The sequence below is a fragment of the Heptranchias perlo genome, chromosome 10, assembly GCF_035084215.1.
Source record: "Heptranchias perlo isolate sHepPer1 chromosome 10, sHepPer1.hap1, whole genome shotgun sequence".
NCBI lineage: Eukaryota > Metazoa > Chordata > Chondrichthyes > Hexanchiformes > Hexanchidae > Heptranchias > Heptranchias perlo.
This window is the reverse complement of record NC_090334.1, coordinates 7,319,710-7,337,348: the sequence shown is the minus strand read 5'-3', so window position 1 is coordinate 7,337,348 and position 17,639 is coordinate 7,319,710. Positions and strand designations below refer to the sequence as shown.

At 43.6% G+C, this 17,639-nt stretch overlaps 1 pseudogene; it reads right to left on the bottom strand.

The window, feature by feature from the left end:
- Positions 1–1,740: 1,740 nt before the first annotated feature.
- LOC137326724 (probable G-protein coupled receptor 139) lies at positions 1,741–8,305 on the bottom strand (annotated as a pseudogene).
- Positions 8,306–17,639: the final 9,334 nt, after the last annotated feature.

Below are 17,639 nucleotides of genomic sequence, written 5' to 3'. Positions count from 1 at the left end.
CCAGCCCTACAACCCTCCGAGATCTCTGTGCTTTTCCAATTCTTGCCTCTTGCACATCCCCGATTTTAATCGCTCTACCACTGGCAGCCGTGCCTTCAGCTGCCTAGGCCCTAAGCTCTGGAATTCTCTCCCTAAACCTCTCCACCTCTCTACCTCTCTCTCCTCCTTTACGATGCTCCTTAAAACCTACCTCTTTGAACAAGTTGGTGGTCACATGTCCTAATATCTCCTTACGTGGCTTTGTGCCAAATTTTATTTGATAATGCTCCTGTGAAGTGCCAAGAGACAATTTACTACGTTAAAGGCGCTATATAAATGCATATTATTGTTGTTGCTTTTGTTGTTTTAATAGGCTCTATGTTGAGGAAAATCTGTGGCAGGGAACATGCCTAGCAGTGCGATTGACCAGAGGATGGGGAATACAGTGTGGCAGCAGCTCTTAAAGGGCTGCTGTTTACTCTTAAAAATGTAGTGGATTTTTCATAAGGCAAAATTAATGTTTCAAAAATTTATATAATGTGCTATGGGAAAACGTGCACAAATATTGAGAAGACATGCCCATTTACTGAGGGTGCCTTATTGGTCTTGCTGCAGGAGGTGCAGCACTCTTTGGAGCATAAGGGCTTTCTACTGTACAAGCAGAGTTTGGAAGCTGCCTGGATGGAGGTAGTGCTGAGATGAAGGCATTCTCCCAGGCCCATAGAATCTTAGAGCAAATGAGGAAGAAATGTTCTGGTGTCAAGAGCAGTGCCAAGGTACGTGCGCCCATCTTTGCAGACATTTAGGGCATGGATGGCACCAGCCACAAGTGTAAGCTGAGGTACCCTTGGGGAGATTGCATGAAAAGTGTGGGGACAAACATTCCCCTTGTCTATACATACTTTTATTGCAGGAACACTGCAATGTATAATGTTTTGTGGGGCACACAGAGAGCTTGCATTGTGATGCATAAATGTTGAACAGTGTGCTCAGTGCCACTAGAGTTCCATTGCACTGTGCATGCTGCAACGGAACTCATTCAAACAGGATGCAATATATGCTGAACACATGGGTGCCGTCTACTACGCCCTGGAACCTGGCCATCTGGTAAAGGTTAGAGAGGGATATGAAGGAGAGATGTGGTGAAAGGTCAATGGGTAGGTGGGGTTGATGATTCAAAATGAGATTGGGTTGTGGGGATTAGAGACCTTCTCCTGTTTCTAATAATTCTTGTTCTTAGTTCCTGGGGCTAATGAAGACAAGTGTTGGAATACACAGGCCTGGAAATCCCCAGGGGGATTCTCCTGGTTTTCCGCTGTAACTTTGGAGAACCACCCGAGTAGTGGCATAAGTGGCCATGCTCAGCCAAGTAGATCATTTCTCTAGATGTCTGCTGACCTCCCGTCGATGTTAACGGGAGAACTCCTGCGGAATTTCAGGGGCCACAGTATTTTTCACCACTCAGTCTTTCAAAGAAAGCCCACGAGCAATAAAAGGATAATCGCATGACAGGGATTGTTCAGTCTTTATTATAATACATAATCATATATATATAAATCATAATTGTAGCAAAAGATTCAGTATAAGAATTCTACTTCAGACCATTTAGCCGGACAATACAGATGTTTCTCACACAATTACTTTAGTCAGATATTGTTCAATTCAATAATCAACCAACAGATGAATCAAAATAGATGCAGTGATCTGTTACAGAATCGTGGGGAGAGTAAATCGGATGGTAAAGAAGCACTGTAATCAGAGTCAGTGATCACCTGTTGCAGATTCATGTAGAGAGGGAGGAGGACGGTAAATAAGAGGAGACTGAGTTGCAATGCTAGAAAGGTAGTTCTGGTTTAAGGTGAGCTGCTTTAATCATTTAACTAATTTAACAATTGCAGTGAATGGGTATTTCACTGCATTCTTCAACTGCTCTCTGAATTTTGTCTGGGTCACTGCATAAATACAGGTGTTGGTGCAGGAGCTCAAAAGCTGAAGCATGTAGCCAGTTTGTTCAGTGATATACGCAGGATCATGGGGACCTGTGTAATCATAAATGTTTGTAATTCGCCAATAAAGGAAATATAGAACGCTTGTCGTCCATAACAGTATAAAACTGCCAGATATAGTGAAGAGTAAAATGATGGATTTCCTTCGATTCTCCATCTGTTGGTCATTGTGAGTCTCACTATTGCTCTGGCCCAGTAGTCTCCTGCGGACTCTGCTCGCCACTAAAATGTGTCTGACAGTCAGAGCATTGAGCAGTAAAATCAGAACGAATGGAAGGAAAGGGGTTAAAATCATACCGAGGCAGTCAAATGCAATCCATGCAGCTTCAGTGTAATAGCTCGGTGACAAGGTGTACCCCCAGGGCACATTGTCAATTATATCCTCAGGTTCATATACAAAGTACCAAGGAATGTTCTTCGAGCAGAACAGCACACTCACCGTCGTTATAACCATAGCTGCAGTTTTCTCTGTGCAATATTTTGTTTGCAGTTTCTGGCAACATATTGCAACAAATCGATCGAAGGTGAAAGTGACAGTGAACCAGACAGAAATGTCTGTAGCTGCAGAAACCAGGACAAGTGAGAGAGAACCTGCAGCAGTGGTGTCCAGGAAAGTACCTGGGAAATGGAAAGGAATAACTGAGAACAGTACCACGTCAGTGAAAACGACCAGTAGATCTGCCACTGCCATGGCCACCAGGTAGTGGGTGATACATTTAGAGAGACCGCACTTTCCTCGAGTTAGGATCAGAATGGCCACTGAGTTAACTGGAGTAAATAAAAAAAAACAAGGGCACTTTAGATAGACATCCCAGAGAGCAAGGAAATTACAGCTAGGGATCCCAGAGGGCAACAGAATTACAGGTAGACATCCCAGAGAGCAAGGGAATTACAGATTGAGATCCCAGAGAGCAAAGGAATTAAATATAGCGATCCCAGGGAGCAAGGGAATTACAGATAGGGATCCCAGGGAGCAAGGGAATTACAGATAGGGATCCCAGGGAGCAAGGGAATTACAGATAGGGATCTCAGGGAGCAAGGGAATTAAAGATAGGGATCCTAGGGAGCAAGGGAATTAAATAGAGGAACATTGGAACAGAAGTAGGCCGTTCAGCCCTTCGAGCCTGTTCTGCCATTCAATTAGATTAGAGTTGATCTGTATTTTAACTCCATCTACCCGCCTTGGTACCATATCCCTTAATACCCTTGCCTAACAAAAATCTATCAATCTTAGTTTTGAAATTTACAATTGACCCCCAGCCTCAACAGCTTTTAGGGGAGAGAGTTCCAGATTTCCACTCCCCTTTGTGTCAAGAAGTGCCTCCTGACATTGCTCCTGAACGGCCTCGCTCTAATTTTAAGGTTATGCTCCTTGTTCTGGACTCTCCCACCAGAGGAAATAGAGTTCACCCTATCAAATCCTTGAATCATCTTAAACGCTTCAAATAGATCACGCCTTAATCTTCGATAGTCAAGAGAATACAAGCCTAGACTATGCAACCTGTTCCCATAATTTAACCCTTTTAGCCCCAATATCATTCTGGTGAATCTGTGTTGCACCCCCTCCATGGCCAATATATCCTTCCTGAGGTGTGGTGCCCAGAACTGAACACAATACTCCAGATCGGGTCTAACCAGAGCTCTGTACAGCTGTAACATAACTTCCACCCCTTTGTATTCCAGCCCTCTTGAGATAAAGGCCAACATTCCATTAGCCATTTTATTTATTTTTTGTACCTGTCCACGAGTTTTTAGTGATTTCTGTACTTGGACCCCTAAATCTCTCTGCTCTTCCTCAGTTCCTAGCTTCTCACCATTTAGAAATTACTCTGATCGATCTTTCTTAGGTCCAAAGTGTATGACCTCGCACTTTCCCACATTGAACTCCATCCACCACAGTTTTGCCCACTCATTGAATCTATCAATGTCCCTTTGCAACTTTCTGCTCCTATCTACACTATTTACTGTTCCACCTAACTTAGTGTCGTCAGCAAACATAGATATACATCTCTCTATTCCTTCAACCAAGTCATTTATAAACATATTGAAAAGCTGAGACCCCAATACAGATCTCTGGGGGACCCCACTATTCACATCCTGCCAATTTGAGTACCAACCCATTATCTCTACTCTCTGTCTCTTACCTCCTTAACAATTCCCTATCCAAGCCAATAGGTTGCCTCCAATTTGATGCACTCTCATTTTTGTTAACAGTCTCTTATGTGGAACCTTGGCGAATGCCTTCCATCCCTTCTTCTCATTCCTGATGGACACCAGGAGTCCACCAGTGAGCCAAAGACCACAATTCACCTTCGCCCTCCCCATTTGCCAAAGATTAGATTCCCTCTCACAGTTTTGCCAAACCATGGGTTCCCCCTCTAGAGGCTCTCTCCCCATGTTGCCAAACCCCAGCAGCTCCACTGCAGAGCTGCTATGAACCAGGACCATCTCCCCAATTTCTGCCAAGGCCCAAGATCATTCCCAGTGCTAGCAAAGCACAGAACCACTCCAGTACAGCTAAACCTCACTCTGCCTACTCAGTATTGCTTCATACCAGAGCCTAAAACCCGAATGGACCCTGGAGAAGGGGCTGAAGTGTGTAGGACTTCTGTTCATGCCTTTGATCTTCCTATGACCCAATCTCAAATCCCAGGGTAATGGTCATTTCCAAAAGTAAGGCAGGTGACCTGCACCGTAGAGGCACAACAGAGGTCCCACCCCTGCTTTTCTGAGATGGGTCAGCCTTAACTTAGAGAAACTCTATTCACTTCAGTATAGGGTTGCACCTTTTGCACAGCTTGGTAGTCTCTCCGAGGGAAACCCCCTTCTAACAGCAGGGTATCCAGCAGCACCAAATAAAAAACTCTAAAGAATAGGAGGTACAAAGTTAAAAAAAAGAAAGACTTGCAAAGTGATGGAAGGTATCATCAACAGTGCTATCCAAAAGTATTCTGGGATACTTAACATAACAGAGTATTGCACAGAAAATGACATTTACTTGTCTCTCTACTGACTATGCACCATTCGGCATGTCACTGAATCCAACCCAATCTCCTGAGGGAAAGTTCTGCATAAATTTTACTTAGTCCCCAAACATTATCAAATACAACTCCAGAATATTAATTTACCCCAACAACTCCAGAACTCCATTATTCAACATTGGCTTGTGCCCTCCAGAAAAAACATTTTACCCTGGCTCAAACAGCACAAGGACCATCATGTCCCGATAATGTATTTGATTGTTTCAGTCAAAACTAACCCTACAACCTTCAGTCTCATTCCATCTTCCCCTCTCTTTCCCTTTGTCCAATTTTCCCCTACCTGCTAACCTTGCTTAGCCTGAAGGCAGCACTTGGATTGACTTTCTGTGTTCAACACAACAGGAGAGTGACTAGTATAATTCTGAAGGGTCTTGTGTATGGTGGGCATGTCTTCTATACATTAACCTTGCTTTCTGTGTTATGATTTTATAATTGGAAATACATATATCAAGATGTGACAATGGAAAATCGTTATTTAAACTATTAGACTGGGAGTCCAGATGTAAACATTTCTAACGGAAAACCTTATTTAAATATAAATATTCTACCATCATGGTTTGATGATGAAGCAATCAAATTACACAAAATGCTTTCTGGAACCATCTTTGGTAGCATATTTTCCTCAGTAACAGAAATTTCTAACACCAAAAATAAGGTTTTAAACAAATTTATTTTAAAAATCACACAATAGATATTTCACAATAACATAAGAACATAAGAAATAGGAGCAGGAGTAGGGCAATCGGCCCCTCGAGCCTGCTCCGCCATTCAATAAGATCATGGCTGATCTGATCCTAACCTCAAATCTAAATTCATGTCCAATTTCCTGCCCGCTCCCCGTAACCCCTTAACATGATTTAACATGATTAAATTTGCCCTTTTAATTGTCTTTTGAGCCTTCTAATGCCTTTTACTTCAAGGCCTCAGCCTGCCTCAAAAGCCTGGGCTTCGACTGGATATTTTAAGCCCAGAAAGCTAAGCTTCCAACCACATCTGTGGAGTCTGAGCATGTGCGGACTTACCCAACAGTTTGCAAAATTTCTCAGAACCTATTAACGGGTTTCTGAGTTGGAGCAGAAGGGAGCATCCCCTCATTTTGTGAGGATTTGAGATTTTATCCCCTCAAAAGACTTCCAAACAAACTGGAGATTAAATTGTTGAAGCTTTATTTCAAGGAGGTATCACATTTAAAATATTAATAACTTTTGTATTACGCTCGTTTAAACCACACAAGCAAGTCACAAAAACTGCTGTTAACAGAAACTGCTGTTTATTTGCTTTTCTTTCAAACTGTCAACAAAGATTATTTATTAAGAACAGATTTCTTTCTCTTCAATTGAAAGGTTGAAAAAGAAATCTGTTCTAAGGGTGTTTTAAATTTGAAACTGAGAAACTGCATAAATAATTAAAACAAAAGCAAAATACTGCAGAAGCTGGAAATCTGAAATATAAAATAAATGCTGGAAAATACTCAGCAGGTCAGGCAGCATCTGTGGAGAGAGAAAGAGCTAACGTTTTCAGGTCAATGACCTTTCTTCAGAACTGGAAGAAGTTAGAGATTTAACAGTTTATAAGCAATTACAGAGCCAGGGAAAGGGGGGGGGTGGGGGATGAAAGGTCAAAGGGGAAGGTTTCTGATAGGGTGGAGGGCAGGAGTGATTAAATGACAAAAGGGACGATGGTGCAAGGCAAGGAGGGTGATAATGGGACAAGTAAAGAAACAAGAGATGGGTCTAGCAAATGATTACAGCAGAACCATTACCAGCATTTGCTGTCCGATAAAATGGGAGCGGTGGTTATGGTCTAAAGTTGTTGAGCCTGGAAGGCCTAATTGAGGTGCTGTTCCTCGAGCTTCTGTTGAGCTTCATTGGAACATTGTAGGAGAGGTGAGAGTGAGAGTGGGACAAAGAATTAAAGTGTCAATTGACCGGAAGGTCAGGGTCATGCTTGGCATCAGGCCGGAGGTGTGCAGCAAAGCGATCACCCAATCTTGGTTTATTCTCCCCAGTGTAAAGGAGACTGCTAGAAGAGGAGTACTGCTAGACACTGAGGCCCTGTGCCATTGCTGAACGACCCCAGGCATCTTTGCTGGAGGTCCCAGGTGCCAGGACTGCCCAAAGCTTTTTAACATTACTTTATGTAACACCCTTGTTCTTCTAAAATCACCGGCTCCATGCGAACAATACTACAAGTGATCTGCTAGTGACCTTATTAATAGTAACTATAACTTCAAATAATATGAAAATATGACTGGTAATATAATAGAGCAATCTATGGTTCCAGAATATATATCAAGAGTTAGGATTACTCAAACTAAAACACAGCAGGAGATGAGGGAGGTCAGCCTGATCCTCACTTTAGGACTGATCCCTGGAGCTGTACAATTATGTCGATTAATACACGTTACTTCAGAGCAATAATTAGAAAAACAAATTGAAACATAAGTTTAAAATATAATGGGCCAAATCTTCCTGAAAAAATATTGGCGAGTTCACGATGCATGCCTTTATTAATATGCAAATTTGGCAGCAACTTCAGGGGATGAAGTGATATGCCATGAGTTACGAACCTCCATAACTTGCTCATCGATTTTTGCCATTCTGCTGCTTGCTTTACACAAATGGCATTTTGACTTTAACCTCCTCTTTATCTTTAAAAATTTGTTGGATTTGCACATTAATTGACCATTAAACTCGCCCGTAGAAAGTCAGGGCTCATACGTAACAGCATAAGTTCCCTTTTAACAACGTAATAATTCACCCTCTCTGTCATTCCTCTATTTCTTTCTCAATCCTTAAATCACATCGGTTAAGGAGATACACCATTGGTCCTGTCATTCACTAAGGTCCCAGATGCCCCATTGCCCTGTTATCAGCTCGCAGTTCCAGCAAATTGCAGTGCAAATTATATTCAAGCTGAAGGGTACAGGAAAACGTCTAACTAATGGAACATGTTGCAGGATGTGCCACTGGAGCAAGACTAGTCCCAATCGTATCTTTATTGTATCATACTGTGCACGTGCAGCTCTCTGTTCATCCAGAATTAACAGTAATACTCAGCAAAGGGACCAAAAGACTCAACAGACCATGTAACATGGGAACAAGTCACCAGCTCAGTCACAAGATTACATTATCAAACATTTCAAGTTGCAATTGTGAGACAAATGTCAAAAGAAATCTGTTTACATTAATGGTTAATTGGCTTACCAGGGACTCCAACAACTGCAAGGACAGGATAGTAAATGTCTTCTACCTGATGGAGTATTGTTGGTTCACGCATATTCTGTGAGATGTGATGGTTTCTATTGGTGCTGGAGGCAACAGTTCAGCCTGATTACAAGATACATCCAGATGAGCCTCATATTTATACAGGAGGGAAATCTCCAGTGAGATCATTCAGTTACATCATTATTAATATTATTTACAGTTCATTGAACAAACAAGTGGAGACAATCATGTGAAAACTCACATGCTTATCATGGAATAAAACTTAATTAAATGGAACTTACATGGTCTCAAAGCAAGATATTCCATAGAATAGATAATTGAATGTGACCCTGTTCGAGGAGTATTGTTGATCCATCAAAAAATAGGTAGTTTCATCTATGGTATTGAAATTTTCTATGTGCCAGGTCCTCTCAATTCGATATTAAATATCAATCATTTTTAGACAAGTTTTAGTATATTTGCCTAGTGTATTTGACATGCGAAGAGTTTAAAAAATCCTGATTTTCTGTGCTAGTCAAATCGTTATTCAAATTGATAGCTTAGGTATTAAAAATTACAAACAAAAACAAGGTGCACATGTGACTGGGAAGGTCAAACACCACTAGAGTAAAGAATAGTTCAGAAATAGGAGGGATCAGACATGGGGCAAAATGTGAGGCAGTCTAAGATGGGATTAGAGTGCACATGCGTAAATGCACGTAGCATGGTAAACAAGGTCGGTGAGCTGCAGGCTCAATTCATTTAAGACTGAGATGAGGAGGAATTTCATCACTCAGAGGGTTGTGAATCTTTGGAATTCTCTACCCAAAAGGGCTGTGGATGCTGAGTCGTTGAGTATATTGGGATCTAGGGGAACCAAGGGATATGGGGATCGAGCAGAAAAGTGAAGTTGAGGTTGAAGAATCATAGAATCATAGAAAATTTACGGCACAGAAGGAGGCCATTCGGCCCATCGTGTCCGCACCGGCTGAGAAACGAGTCACCCAGCCTAATCCCACTTTCCTGCATTTGGTCCGTAGCCCTGCAGGTCACGGCTCTTCAGGTGCACATCCAGGTATCTTTTTAATGAGCTAAGGGTTTCTGCCTCTACCACCCTCCCAGGCAGTGAGTTCTAGACCCCCGCCACCCTCTGGATGAAAAAAAATTCTGCATTTCCGCTCTAATCCTTCTACCAATCACTTTAAATCTACGCCCCTGGATTTTGACCCCCCTTCCCCCGCTAAGGGAAATAGGTCCTTCCTATCCACTCTATCTAGGCCCCTCACAATTTTGTACACCTCAATTAAATCACCCCTCAACCTCCTCTGTTCCAAGGAAAACAACCCCAGCCTATCCAATCTGTCATCATAGCTAAAATTCTCCAGTCCTGGCAACATCCTCGTAAATCTCCTTTGCACCCTTTCCAGTGCAATTACATCTTTCCTGTAATGTGGTGACCAGAACTGTGCGCAGTACTCAAGCTGTGGCCTAACTAGTGTTTTATACAGTTCTGGCATAACATCCCTGCTTTTATATTCTACGCTTCAGCTAATAAAGAGAAGCAATCCATATGACTTCCTAACAACCTTATCTACCTGTCCTGCTACCTTCAGGGATCTGTGAACATGCACTCCAAGGTCCCTCACTTCCTCTACCCCTTTCAGTATCCTCCCATTTTTTGTGTATTCCCTTGCCTTGTTTGCCCTCCCCAAATTTATTACCTCACACTTTTCCGGATTGAATTCCATTTGCCACTTTTTTGCCCACCTGACCAGTCCATTGATATCTTCCTGCAGTCTACAGCTTTCCTCCTCACTATCAACCACACAGCCTATCTTTGTGTCATCCGCAAATTTCTTAATCATGCCCCCTACGTTTAAGTCCAAATTGTTAATGTATACCACAAAAACCAAAGGACTTAGTACCGAGCCCTGCGGAACCCCACTGGAAATAGCCTTCCAGTCGCAAAAACACCCGTTGACCATTACCCTTTGCTTCCTGCCATTGAGCCAATTTTGGATCCAATTTGCCACTTTCCCTTGGATCCCATGGGCCTTTACTTTTTTGACCAATCTGCCATGTGGCCTTGCTAAAATCTATGTAGACTACATCAATTGCGCTACCCTCATCGATCCTCCTTGTCACCTCCTCGAAAAATTCAATCAAGTTAGTCAGACATGATCTCCTTTTAACAAATCCATGCTGACTGTCCTTGATTAGTCTGTGCCTTTCTAAGTGCCAGTTTATCCTGTCCCTCAGAATTGATTCCAATAATTTTCCCACCACCGATGTTAGACTGACTGGCCTGTAATTACTCGGTCTATCCTTCGCTCCCTTTTTAAACAATGGTACAACGTTAGCAGTCCTCCAATCCTCCGGTACTACGCCTGTATCCAGTGAAGTTTGGAAAATGATTGTTAAAGCCTCCACTATTTCCTCCCTGGTTTCTTTTAACAGCCTGGGATACATTTCATCCAGCCCTGGTGATTTATCCACTTTCAAAGATGCTAAACCCCTTAATACTTCCTCTCTCACTATGTTTATCCCATCCAATATTTCACACTCTTCCTCCTCAACTTGTCCTGCCACCTCCAAAGATTTGTTTGTGTACACCCCCAGGTCTCTCTGTTCCTGCACCCCCTCCTTTGTGAAGTCAAATACAAAGTATTCATTAAGAACCATACCCACATCTTCCGCCTCCACACATAGTTTACCTTTTTGGTCTCTAATAGGCCCTACTCTTTCTTTAGTTATCCTCTTGCTCTTAATGTATTTATAAAACATCTTTGGGTTTTCTTTGATTTTACCTGCTAATATTTTATCACGCCCTCTCTTTGCTTTCCATATTTCCTTTTTAACTTCACCCCTGCACTTTGTATACTCCTCTAAGCTTTCCATAGTATTGAGTTCCCAGTGTCTAACATAGGCTTTCTTTTTCTGCCTTATCTTACCAATCATGATCTTATTGAATGGCGGAGCAGGCTCGAGGGCCTACTCCTGCTCCTAATTCCTATCCTCTTATGTTCTTAAGTCGCCACATGGGACGATGATATGGTGGCAATAACAGAGACCTGGCTCAAAGAAGGGGAGGATTGGGTACTTAATATTCCTGGCTACAGGGTATTCAGGAAAGATAGGGAAGGAAAGAAAGGAGGGGGAGGTGGTAGTGTTGATCAAAGAAACTATTATAGCACTGGAAAAGGATGATGTCGTTGAAGGGTCAAAGACAGAATCTATTTGCTTAGAATTAAAGAACAATAGAGGAGCAGCTGAATGTGTACTAAAGGTCACCAAATAGTGGGAAGGTGATAGAGGAGCAAACATGCAGGCAAATCACAGAAAGATACAAGAACTACGGAGCAGTGATAATGGGGGACTTCAATTATCCCAAGATAGACTGGGACAGTAACAGTGTAAAGAACAAAGAGGGGGAGGAATTCCTGACATGTGTTCGAGAGAACTTTCTGGAACAATGTGTTTCCAGCCCAACCAGGATCTAGTTCTGGGGAATGAAGTGGGACAGGTGGAACATGTTTCAGTGGGGGAGCATTTGGGGAACAGTGATCACATCATTAGATTTAGACTAGTTGTGGAAAAGGACGAGGAACAATCAAATATGAAAATACTTAACTGGAGGAGGGCAAATTTCAGTGAGTTAGAAAGGGATCTTACCCAGATGGATTGGAATCAAAAATTAGTAAGCAAAATAGTAATTGAGCAATGGGAGGCCTTCAAGGAGGAGTTGGTTCGGGTACAGAGTAGGCATATCCCTACGAGAGGGAAAGGAATGGCATCCAATACTAAAGCTCCCTGGATGACTAAAGATACAGTGATTAAAATTTAATGCAGAGAAATGTGAAGTGATTCATTTTGGTAGGAAGAATGAGGAGTATCAATATAAACTAAATGGGACAATTTTAAAGGGGGTGCAGGAACAGAGAGACCTGGGGGTGTACACAAACAAATCTTTGGAGGTGGCAGGACAAGTTGAGAAGTCTGTTAAAAAAGCATATGGGATCCTGGGCTTTATAAATAGAGGCACAGAGTACAAAAGCAAGGAAGTTATGCTAAACCTTTATAAAACACTGGTTAGGCCTCAGCTGGAATATTGTATTCACTTCTAGGCACCACACTTTAGGAATTATGTCAAGGCCTTAGAGAGGGTGCAGAAGAGATTTACTAGAATGATACCAGGGATGAAGGACTTCAGTTATGTGGAGAGAACAGAGAAGGTTAAGGGGAGATTTGATAGAGGTGTTCAAAATCATGAATGGTTTTGACAGCGTAAATAAGGAGAAACTGTTTCCAGTGGCAGAAGGGTCAGTAACCAGTGGACACAGATTTAAGGTGATTGGCAAAAGAACCAGAGGAGACATGAGGAAACATTTTTTTACACAGTGAGTTGTTCTGATCTGGAATGCGCTGCCTTATAGAGTGGTGGAAACAGATTCAATAATAACTTTCAAAAGGGAATTGGATAAATACTTGAAGGGAAAACTTTACAGGGTTATGGGGAAAGAGCAGGGGAATGGGACTAATTGGATGCTAAGGCACAATGGGCTGAATGGCCTCCTCCTGTGCTGTACCTACTATGATACTATGATAAACTTCTCTTGTAACCTGATTTGCTATTGATATAAGAAAGCATAAAGAACCTATACATTGTAGATGATGATACATGTGGACACCTTTGTGTTGGAAGAAGAACTTACATTTATATACCACCTATAATGTAGAACAATGTCCCTCGGTTCTTCACAGAGACATAAAGAAAGTGGACACTGAGCAAAGGAATGAAAGATGAGGAGGGGTGGCAATGGTTGGTCAATGAGATGGGTTTTAAAGAGGGTCTTAAAGGAGGAGACAGAGGTGGAGAACCGGGGCGGGTGGGGGGGTTAGGGAGGGATTGCCATAAAATGGGGCCCAGGCAGCTAGAAGCACAGCTGCCAATACTGGGGCAAAGGAGGGGAGGTGCACAAGAGGCTGGAGTCAGGGGAACAAAGAGTTCAGAAGTGGGGTCTTGTATGGTTGCAGGAGATTATGGAGGAGCAAGACCATAGAGAGATTTAAAGACAAGGATAAGATTTTGAAGCATTGTGATAATTTCAAGTTGACGACTCCCCAACCAGAAAAAATAGTCTTTCCCTGTTCACAAACTCTTTCATAATGTTATAAACCCCTATTAAATCTCTTCTTAGGCTTTTATAATCCAGGGTAAATCATCCCAGTATCTCAGGCCTTTCTTGCTAATCATATGTTTATTTATATGTGTTGAGAAAAGGTCATATATGTTCTCCCTACCCTCCTGCTGGTTTTACGTTCATACGCCACCCATGCTTTCCCACCACCACTTGGGAGAGGTAAAAAAGACAGATCTGGAGCCAATTCAGGAGTCCAGAGTTAAAAATTCCTCTCTGACCCCACATGGGTGATCAGGGGGTAAATTTTAACATGGCGGTGAGAACGCAGCAGGAGTGTGAATAGTCGTGTGGGAAACCCGGAAGAATTTTGCGTGTGTTGGCTCATGTGATCACGACTCAATTGAAGCCCCTTAATGTGACTTCCGAGTTTCACATCTTCAAGCTGTGCAGCGGGCGCACTGCACACCCGAATGACGTGCTGGGAACTGGAGTATTTAAAGCGACATTGCAACCATGGATTTTGAGGGAGAAAGGAGGAATTTGAAGAAATGGAGCATCAAAGGACGAAGCCAGCACTCCGGTTTAATGACTCTTTGTTTGAGTTGCTATTGTCTGGTGTGAGGAGCAGGATGGAGATACTGTACCCGGGTGATAGGAGAAAGTGCCCTGCCTCTGGCATCAAGAAGGCCTGGCTGGAGGTGGCAGAGGAGCTGAGCAGCAGGAGCACCGTGGCAAAGACATGGGTACAGTGAAGGAAGCGATTTAATGACCTAACCTGGTCAGGAAAGGTGAGTACAGTTACTGACTCACTTACATCCTGTGGTGTACAACAACCCCCTCTCACTCTGTTTTGCCAAGCCTACTCCATCACATCACTCCTCACACCCACTTAAGGCTCATTATCAACTTACCTTCACTTTCTGTGCACTTCCTCACCTCCCCATTTGTGAACCCACCACTCCCACTCACCCCACCTTGATGCAATGTGTTCAATCTGTCTGATACTCACCCTCTGAGGCATCTCTTTCATTGGCAGCCTCACCCAAAGCAATGCATCCATCGGGTGACCACGTCATCCTCACTCACTCACATGCTTGTTCTTTCTCCGTTTGTAGGAGGAGGGAGAGCAAAATGCACGGGAGTAGGGCTGAAGGGGACACTACAAATAGTGCCCCTGACAGAGGCAGAGGAGGAGGCCTTGGAGCTCAGCCGCACGGCTAAATGCCTACCTGTTGGAGATGGCGAGACTGGCAACCTGCAAACACCATGAATTGATGTTATCAATGATTGACCTGTTGCAGACCTCAGTACGCACATTGCAAACTAACTTCTGGGATGATTCTTAATATTGCTTTATGTTCTCTTCCAGGGTCTTCAAGGATTGATGAGGAGGCAGGCACCATGGAAGAATGTGCTTCCTCAGAGGAGCTCCTAGCACTTTGGTGGGTCCTGTTAGGCAGATAGTTGGGATGTCACCTGCTAATTCACCACTCACAACCAAGCACGAGCAGACACTGGTGGCAGGGGCAGATGTGGAGAGTCCGCATCAGGGGGCGCACTCCTTTCCAATTCTGCTCAGCTGGATGCAGATGTTGAACCCGGGGGGCCATCATTGAGATTGAGAAAGATAGAGATACAGCTGCACCTTTGTGAGGTAATGGAAGACGTGCCATGCACACTCCCAACAATAGCGGAGAGGACGGAGGAGTCCGACTCCTGCATTAGTGGAATGGCGGCACAGGTAAGGGAGGGAATGTCTGCGGTGGAGAGAATAACAGTCTCCATTGAGCTTCAAGCACGGCTCACGAATGAGTCCATTCAGGCCGTGCGGACACTGGATGCCAACCTTTCTGCCATCATAAACAGGCAGACAGATACTTTAGCAGTGACCTTAGACCGTGTCACAGATGTGCTCCAAGCTGTTGTCCAGCAGGGTGGTAGGAGTGATGTGGTCCTGGCCCAGGAGAGTGATGATGGCGAAAGGGGACATGGAAGTGGGGACTCAAAGTGCTCCCACTTTTCACCCATTGCCCCCCTCTCAACCAGTACCCGCAATGCTGCCTCCTCTTCCGATGGCCAAGTCTGCACCTGCACAGGTGCAGGTGGAGCAGACCTTGGTGTGGCCCTCACGGACTCCAAAACCCAGAGGGCATAGGCTGAGAGCATCTCAGCGGTCAGGGCATGGACCTGAGTAACCTGCCACTACCTCTGCTGAAGGCGCAGGGGATGCACCATGTAGAAGCAGGAGGAAGAGGAAGGCTAAGGTTTGTGATCACCAAGGGAATGCACAAGGGTGTCTAACAGACTGTCATGTTTTTCATTTATATTTGTTTTATCTTACATGCTCATTAAATGTTAGAATTGTAACCACCACTGCCACATCTTGTCCATTCTTGAGTCCCTTTTGTGGAAGTGCCCTTTCATGTGCTTCATCATGAACGCCAAGACTTGATGCCACCCATTGGACGGGTTTACAATGGGTGTATGTGTGGTTGAAGGACTGATTTGTGCAATTGGAGTGGGGGCGAGGGGGAGGAGGAGCTGGTGTTGGTAGTGGTCATTCCAGATGGTCCGAGTAGTTCACTATCTTCAGTTTGTGGATCTCCTTATGGGAACCTATTAGGTGTGAGTGACTCCCTGGCATCACAAGCAGACATGAGTGCCGCTGCTCTGCTGGTGGGTTGGTCACCGTCGTCCTCCTCCTCCTCCTCCTCCTCATCATTGTCTTCTTCGATGTTGGCCGCAGTTGCAGGTGTTTCATGAGCATATTCGAGCTCCTCCACCTGTATCCCTCTCTGCTGTGCGATATTGTGCAGGGTGCAACACACGACTATTATTCTACACACCCTCATTGGTGAGTACTGAAGGGCTCCCTCAGATCAATTCAGGCACCTGAAACGCATCTTCAACATCCCTATGGCTTGTTCATAGGAACATAGGAACAGGAGTAGGCCATTCAGCCCCTCGTGCCTGCTCCACCATTTGATAAGATCATGGCTGATCTGTGATCTAACTCCATATACCTGCCTTTGGCCCATATCCCTTAATACCTTTGGTTGCCAAAAAGCTATCTATCTCACATTTAAATTTAGCAATTGAGCTAGTGTCAATTGCCATTTGCGGAAGAGAGTTGCAAACTTCAATAACCCTTTGTGTGCAGAAATGTTTTCTAATCTCACTCCTGAAAGGTCTGGCTCTAATTTTTAGACTGTGCCCCCGACTCCTAAAATCCCCAACCAGCGGAAATAGTTTCTCTCTATCCACCCTATCCGTTCCCCTCGATATCTTATAAACTTCAATCAGATCACCCCTTAACCTTCGAAACTCCAGAGAATACAACCCCAATTTGTGTAATCTCTCCTCGTAACTTAACCCTTGTAAACCTACGCTGCACTCCCTCCAACGCCAATATGTCCTTCCGTAGATGCGGTGCCCAGAACTGCTCACAGTACTCCAGGTGCGGTCTAACCAGGGTTTTGTATAGCTGCAGCATAATTTCTGCCCCCTTGTACTCTTGCCCTCTAGATATAAAGGCCAACATTCCATTAGCCTTATTGATTATTTTCTGCACCTGTTCATGACACTTCAATGATCTATGTACCTGAACCCCAAGGTCCCTTTGGACATCCACTGTTTTTAAACTTTTTACCATTTAGAAAGTACCCTGTTCTATCCTTTTTTGATCCAAAGTGGATGACCTCACATTTGTCAACATTGAATTCCATTTGCCACAGTTTTGCCCATTCACCAAATCTATCAATATCCCTTTGTAATTTTATGTTTTCATCTACACTGCTCACAATGCCACCAATCTTTGTGTCATCGGCAAACTTAGATATGAGACTTTCTATGCCTTCATCTAAGTAGTTAATAAATATTGTGAATAATTGAGGCCCCAAGACAGATTCCTGCTGGACTCCACTAGTCACATCCTGCCAATGTGAGTAATTACCCATTATCCCTACTCTCTGTCGCCTTTCGCTCAGCCAATTTCCTAACCAAGTCCGTACTTTTCCCTCGATTCCAAGGGCTTCTAACTTAACTAACAGTCTCTTATGTGGGACCTTATCAAATGCCTTCTGGAAGACCATATAAATAACATCCATTGACATTCCCCTGTCCACTACTTTAGTCACCTCTTCAAAAAATTCAATCAGGTTTGTCAGGCACGACCTACCTTTCACAAATTCATGCTGGCTCTCTCTGATTAACTGAAAATTCTCGAGGTGTTCAGTCACCCTATCCTTAATTATAGACTCCAGCATT